We start from the raw sequence: 8,567 nt of genomic DNA on the forward strand, positions 1-8,567 counted from the left end.
GTAGAATTCACTTTTGGTTGGGTAAAATTGATCCAAATTCAAATTTTTTTTACAAGATAGACTACAAACATCATAGCCTATCCGCTCACCAAAGATCAAGTCCAGAAGTGGTGGAACATGGATCGCAATCCATGACTCCTATGTGAATTTTTGGACAAAGACTATACCGGCCTTTAGTAGAGACCATTGTGAACAAAAGTTTCCAAAGGAGGTTTTTCAAAAAGTCCAAAAAACTCCTCAAAAGTGCAAAAAATAGTTCAAGGTGAAAACTCTAAAACAAATATGTGGATTTACTTTTGCTTGACCTAATCAAGTCCAAATCATACAAAACCATACAGCTAGTATCAGGAGATCAAGAGCAAGTTGTGTGTCAAGTTTCATCACCTTCCAACACAAGGGTACATGGATCACAATCCATATCCCCCTGTTCACAGACTGAGACCAAACTTGCACCATAGTTAGAGCATGTCACAAGGAGTCTAGTTGTCTTTTCAAAACTGAATTGGATATCAAAAACCAAGCCAAAAGCCCAAAATTGTCAAGCATTTTGAGCAAGTGCTAGAATTGACCTAATTTTCCATTGAGAGGTCCATTTAAATTTTTTTGGGATATCATAGGACCTACTAGTCATGTTGATTCTGATGGTACCAAGAAAGGTCAATTTGGGCTCTAAATATGGATCCTGATGCATGTCCCCATAGTGACAACTTGACCTAGAAATTTCCAGATCAGTAGTACATACACAAGGAAACATATCCCCAGGTCCAATTTTGGAAAAAAAACCAAGAAATTTGAATCAAAAGGGAGCAAAATAGGTGACAAACTGAAAACCATAGTGCAGACCAAGTATTGAGCAATTGACCTATCAAAACAAGTCCAAATCCAAAAAGATTTGAGATTTAGCTTGTGGACATAGTGAGTAACAAGTTTCCAAGAGATCAAGTCCAGATGTGGTGGAACATGGATCGTGATCCATGTCCCCCAACCTCAGAATGTGATGAAAATTGGTACAAAGCTTGTACATGACTTGTTGGTCTATATATTGTCTACATATTGGCAAAATTTCAAGTAAAAATTGACAGGGGGTCATGGATCGTGATCCATGTACCTCTTCATAGTGGGGGTGTTTGAGTTGATGAGGTTACAAACATACTTGAGTTTATCTCAAATCTCAAGTTTGAGCTAAAAATACCTTCTAAAGACCAAGATACAAGCCAAAGTTCCCATCTCCTGGTCATGAGACTATTTTGAGTGTTGTTTTAAGTGCAGTTCACAAAAATTGCTCTAACTTTTGATAGACAACTCCAAATTGAGTGAAGTAAAGCCAAGAAGAAAGATTTTTGGGTACTCAAAACCAGTTTCTAGACACCAAAAGAGTCATAAATTCTTGACCTCTAAGAGAATTGATCAGTGGCAAAAGGGATAAGTTGCACTAAACCAAAGTGGGCTTTTCAGAGACTATCTTGATAGTTTTGAGTGAGTCCTTAACCATGAAAGATGATCCACCACCAAGGTTTTCTACTCCACTCAGAGAAATAAAAAATGTAAGAAACACTGCAATGCCTTCGAGAGTGAGAATTGACGAAGACCTAGAGGAGAGGCATCCTCTGATCAACAAACCGAATGTGAGATTCATCAAAACCAACGAAGCCATGAGAGTTCCAATGGATTACTCTTATGTCAGAGCTTGTATAGATTCACAAATGGGGATGCACATATCTTCTACAAGTGTATAGAACCCAATGCTGGAGAGTTGGCGGATCATAAGAACCTCTATGCATTCACCTATACAAATGCCCACGGAGTGCAAGTTTTGATGGTAGATAGGTATAAAAGAGAGTACAAACTTGTCGATATAATTGACCTAAAAAGGTACATATACAAGGGTACTCCAATCTCTACTTACTTTCAACCAAAAAAGATGCTAAAGCACGCATCAAAGAGGATTCCACCAGAATTTTCTCCAAGATGAGAGAAGAGAGCGAGATCCAACTTTGAAAGAGACGACAAGTTGGTTAGATTGGTGATTGGACACTAACAACTAAGTCTATATGAAGTGGCCCAATGTGTCAAGACAAAGTACAATGAGTCGGGAGATCCATATGCTCATGCATCACTCTTCAAACAAGTTTTGAGAGTTGAACGAACTGCGGATTTTCAGACACAATATGAGGATTTGGGTTGACATTGGAAGGAACAACCTTGACTTAGTTCCAACCACTGAACAGAGATGCTTTTTCGAACATAGCACAACTCTTACAAGAATTCATAGAGTTTTCAAAAAGGGGAATCAAGCATAACACAGTGTCACAGATCTACACTTACAAACAAAAAGCAAACGAGAAAGTGAAAGAAGCTTTGCTTCGCTTCAAGAAATACATAGAGAGATGTCCTGTGAGAGAGTTACCGCAAGATGAGACGCTATCAGTGCTCGTCATAGAGGTCTTGAGGAATGAAACCCTAAAAAAGGACCTACATTTGAAAGGATGTATGATGTTTGAGCAAGTCATTAGAGAAGTTGTATATCTAGTTGACAATTGCACGGGTTACGGAGAGGTGATTGAAGATGTAAATAACGTGACTAGTAGTGCCTCATCTCTGAAAAGCGAACCCACAACAAAGCAAGATTTTTAAACTCTTACGAAGCCGAACATTGATCAATTGGTCGAGGAGGTGATTAGAAGAATTCATTAAGGCTACAAATAGAACTCAAATGTACGACAACCTCAAATGAGGAGATGTGATACTTGTAGAGGGGATCATTCCACGCAATGGTGTAACACTCAGCCAAAGCTGCAACGTATGCTAGGTCAACAACCACCTCTTCTGAATGATGGTAGAGTAGTAGTTAACTACACTCAACCAACATATGTGCCACAACCGATGAAAAATCAGTATTCCATATATGAGAACATGCTCATGTTCATAGCCAATCAAGAGTATGGTTCAAAGAACATCCTCATGAGACAAGAACAACTAATGATTGGATCACAAGATATGCAAGAAGAAGGTCCAAGCTATGAATGTGGAGGTGACTATGGGGCAAGTGGTTGTCTAAAAAAGGGTCAAAAAATAGAAATCCTTGGATTCTGTGATGGTTATGGAAGAGACCATCTACTCCAACACTATGCTAGGAATCCCGACAATAAAGGGAAAGCTACAATGAACGTTGTAGGTGTGATGCCTTCTTCAAGTGGATCCCAGGTAGAACCCATAGTTCCTATAAAGGTGATGACTAGAGCTCAAGCTCAAGAAGCTACAAAAAAACGCACATGCTGAGGAGGAAAACATATTGCAGCCTCAAATAGAAATCAAAAACTTATTGGTGAGAACTAGAAGAAAATTATGAAAATCCAAACGAGACAAGATGAAAGCAAAAAGGTTGAAGGAGGAAACCTCCCTGGAAATCGAGTTACAACAAGCCAAAGAGAACTAAAACAAGAAAAGGAAAATAGGGAACAAATAGAGAAAAAAAAATCATCCAAAGTGTCATCAAGAGGTTCAATCTTGGTAGAAAAGATGAGCGAGCAACTAAACACAATGTTGCAAGTTTATGCGGCAAGGCTCAATAACAACAAAACTTTAGAACAAACACTACTGACATATCCACATCCAGAAGACAAAACCAAAATATTGGGAGTGTACAAAAGATCTGTAGAAACCACTCAAGTCCTAAATGGAGCCTGGAGGTCCAAAAACTCTTGGGCCTATAACGAATGAGCTAGGAAAAGAAAACACAGAAACGCGGGGGGAAGACAATGCAGGTGAACAACTTAAAATAGAAAGATGTTGTGATTATTGTGGAAGGAATCATCTGCCCATAAATTGTTTTCAAAATCCAGACAGCAAAATGAAACTTGCGAAAGCAGACAAGGAAGAACTATGGAATATGAAAATTGTCACAAACACAATAGATGACGGTAGATCCTTAGAGATGCAACCAATTCTTGAGGTAGATGAGCAATGACCACAATCCTTATGGAAAACGATCAAAAACCAAAAACATAGTAGTGCTACCTTACAATCTGCACCTATCCATGAGATCAACATGGACCATGAATTTTTCCAAGGAGATATACAATCTCTACATGGGGATGTTGGGTCTATAGCATCTGAAGATAGTAGACCATACTCTCTATAAACTTTGCCATCTTTCATAGGAGAATGCGAAGCAAAACTGAGGTTAGAGTGGTAATCCACACCAAAAATGACAGATACAAAGAGCTTGCATGATTTATTGTCTTCTCCTATAAGGTGCACAATCACTCTTGTGGACCCGCTGAAAATCAAACCATATTTATGGGGACAAATGAGAAAAAAACCTGGAAAAGATGGGAGCTAAAATCCAACCAAAAGATGACCTCGTGGAGTAGCCACGTCATCTTTTAAGAGTGCCACATCATCAAAGTTGTACAAAACAAAGCAACCCGGTAGACCCCTCTAAATATTGCTTAGAACCCCATGATATGACCTATCATTGGAAAGTTCTTGAAAAATGGATTCTAAAGAGCCAAGGTCCAAAAAGTTTGGATGAGTAGTGGAGGAAGTTTTTGTACGGGATCTTCCACATGATGATGAGGACAAATACCATGATTTGAGGAGCAACGATTTAGGGAACGATGCTGAAGACAAAATTTCAAGTGGCTATGACATAACTCCCTTATTTACAATAAAGGTGTTGAAAAAAGCTAATGAGGTTTGTGAGTATGAAAATAGAAAAGGTGAGACGGATAGCTCCGTCTTGGAGCGTGATGCCAAAGTGAAAATGGAGGAAGTAGAGCAACCACAAGAATATGTCATCATTAACATACCTGAAGAAACAAGCAAAGTTGTTTCAAAGAAGCCAACACCAAAAAAAACACAAATGAAAGCAGATGAAGGAGCAAAGTTTCCAAATTCAACATCAAATGCTCAACAAACACAAGATCAAGAGAAGAGCAAGGATAACGAAGAAGATCAATTGTCTCCTATGATGATCGAATTCAGCATATGTGGAGAAACAAGACTTAAAATCACATGTTAAGCTATGATGGATCCAAAGGCTACAAGGAATTTAATGTCTTATGGAACGTGGATAATGATGGGAAATCCACCAATCACTGAGCTAGAAGAAACAATGGACACAAGTTCTAAAATGACAATTCCTAGCTTTGGAGTGGTGGAAGCCATACTCAAATTGAGTACTGCGAGGCGTTTCAGCCATACACACTCAATCGTAGCTGTGAAGACTACCCTATACTCATCCTCACAACTAGAAGTGGCCACAGTAGGTTGCTTCTTGCTCAACCATGATATACATGAAATGCCAAGTATGAGACAAAAACCACTTGTGGACACTCGCGTGTTAAAACAACCAGCCCAATTTGAGTCCAAAAAAGCATGTAAGTCTGGTGGCAATGATCCCCCCTTGGGATAAAACAAGCCAAGATGTAAAGTGCCACTCAAGTAGTGGAAAATCCTCTTGACAGCCTGCCAATGATTTACCCTGGGCTATGCATAAATCTACTGACCTGTAAGACTACAAACTGAATATCCGACCTGGTGCTGCATACATAAATGAGGTAGCCAACAACAATTTGGTAAAGAGTGACATCAGCAGGATCACCAGCATCATGTAGACTCAACTTCAAACCTGTTTCCATGGGAGTGGCAATAGGTTTGCAATTCGCAAGTCCAAACTTACATAGCAATGTCTCTATGTAACTTTTTTGACACAAGGCAATACCACCATCACACTCCTTAAACTCTATGTCCAAGTAATGATGCAACAGCCCCAAATCTTTCATCTTGAAAGTAGCATTCAAATCAGCCTTAAATTCAGCAATATGTGCCTCATTAAGATCTGTGATCAACAAATCATCCACATAAAGAACAACAATGAGAAGTACATCGCCCTCACGCTTTACATACAATGTGCTTTCTATTGGACTGTTGCGAAAGCCTCGTTTGACCAAATGAGTGTCAACTTTCTCATACCAAGCACGAGGAGATTACTTCAACCCATACAAAGCCTTCTTAAATCTACAGACTTTGTCCTCTTGTTCTTTCTTGGAAAAACTGCGAGACTGTGTTACATAAACTTCCTCAAATATGTCACCATTCAAGAAAGCAGTAACAATGTCTGATTTATGTAAATCCCAACAAAAATGAGCTTCCAATGCACATAGAAAATGCATAGTAGTCATATGACAAGTGGGAGCAAAAGTCTCTTCAGACTCTATTCCTTTTTGTTGTGCATAACCCTTTGCAACAAGTCGTGCCTTATGGCGATCGATCTCGCCATCCAGCTTGTGTTTCAACTTGTAAACCCACCCTGTACCAATGGCCTTTTTGCCAGGAGGCAAATCACATAAAGTCCATGTGTCATTTTCTATAAGTGCATCATATTCTAATTGCATGGTAGCCATCCAATTTTTTGAATTCTGTGCTTCATCAAAATACATAGTTTCCTCAACATCAATGTAAGCTAGACACAACCAAAGCATAAAAATATGATGCATAAGATGCATGGCGAGAGCCTTAACGAGTATGACTAGACAAAGGTGCATCCAATTTACTGTCGCGCAATGTATGCACCAGCCATTTTGGCATACCTCTAGCCTGCTCATTTTCAGCCCTTTCCTCATCAAGTACATCATGTACATCTGCATCAGTAATAGGCTGATCTGTAACATTTTTGAAAACCACCATAGGTTGTACATTTGCCTCATTTGAATTTACATTTGAACTTCCACCACTAAAAAGAGGCAACAAAGTGTCATAAATGTCTTGTGAGCTTACATTACTGCCTCTAGTACATGACAAGAAGGGCTGAACAGAATCTTCCAAAAACACTACCTCTCGTGAAACCAGAATACTCTTTGTTTGCGGATGATACAACCTGTAACCTTTTATTTCAGCACTATAACCAACAAAAATACATTTAATAGCCTTATCATCAGATTTTTTGCACTGTGTTTGTGGCACCAAAGCATATGCCAAACAGCCAAAAACACGCATGTGCTCAATAGAAGGCTTTCTATCATGCCATGCTTCATATGGAGTAATAGACTGCAAAGCTTTCGTAGGACACCTGTTAAGTACATAAGTGGCACACATGGAAGGAAGCTCAAGGCACACAATAGAGAGTGTATTACTTAGTGTGCAATGGAAAGATAGATAGCCCTAGAATGATGGGTGTATATACAATGCACGGGGGAAAAAACCTCCTCATGAGGGAAAAAATGCCCCGACGGTCCTAAGTGTGTTCACACACATCACTACCACATGTATATAGTAACAACCACATTGCTTCTTTCCACTCTGGATTAGCCATGGCTGTCTCCCAAAAAGTTGGATCCTTTATAGAGCCCATGATCTTAGCCATTAGAGCCATGCTGATGATGTGTTCAGAGGCCGTTTATGCTCCTTTATTCTTCTTGACCTTTGCAAACCATCTGCTATGAGTTTGTTGCTACCTTGGGAGTATCAACACAAGGATTGTGGTCATCAAAGAGCTATTGATCCCACTTTGGTTGTGGCTTTTTCTATGGTGCTTCTATAGGTTGGCTAGTTTCACTTGAGCTATCTTCATGAGATAACTCCTTCTCCTTAGACAATAGACTGGTTATTATAGGTTGTTGCTACAATAGGTTGGTAAATTTTTACCTGAATTTGAGCTAGTACACAATGAATTATTTGTTTGCTTGATGAGATAGTGGATGCATATGTGTTTTCCTCTAAGTGTGGTCCTTCCTCAAATACCACATCGTGACTCATACTTGTATCTTTCTTGCACAAGGGTTGTAGAGTCTGTGTGCTTTAGCTTCTTCACCGTAGCCTAAGAAGACAGACTCTTCACTGTAGCTCAAGAAGGCACACATCATACTCTTGGATTTTAGCTTGGTTATTATAGAGTTTGGAATGTGTGCATAACAAAAACGTCCAAAATTAAAGGCTCCGTACCCAAGTAGGCTTCTATGAGGAGTCATACCTTACAATGCCTTTATGTAGCTTCTGTATAGCACATGTTGGTCTTGCTTTCTTTCTCCTCTTTTCGGGCAATTTTCACATTAGAGGTGCATGCACTCACTATGGCTGACAACAATGCAAATGTGTTCAAGATGTTTATTGCTGAAAGGGACAATTATCCAATGTGGGCTTAAATGATGCAACACATTCTTGTGTCAAAGGGCATTTTGAATGTTGTGCAAGGATTGATGTATGCCCTGGTTCTCTAGATACAAGCTATGAGGGTAATGCCAGGGACCGTCAATGCACCATCTCCAAATGGATACACCACAATTCCTGACATCCCTCTCGCTTGAGATGGAATACAAAATAGAACTAGTTATCTTTCAAGCAAACACATATACTGCTCCAGGCATATCTCTATCCTTGTCCCAAGACTCGGGTATCCTGTTTCCTCTACCACGTGTGGAGGCAACGCCTTTGTACTATTTGCAATTCTTATTTTTCTTTATCTTATTTGGAAAGGCTTACAAATTAATCTACCTTAAGTTTCTTTTAGATAAATATTCCAAGAAACAGAGCAAAGATCCGATTGATGAGGAAAATGACGGGATAGC

This window comes from Adiantum capillus-veneris, chromosome 15, assembly GCF_014529385.1.
Source record: "Adiantum capillus-veneris isolate H3 chromosome 15, ASM1452938v2, whole genome shotgun sequence".
Classification (NCBI taxonomy): Eukaryota; Viridiplantae; Streptophyta; class Polypodiopsida; order Polypodiales; family Pteridaceae; genus Adiantum; species Adiantum capillus-veneris.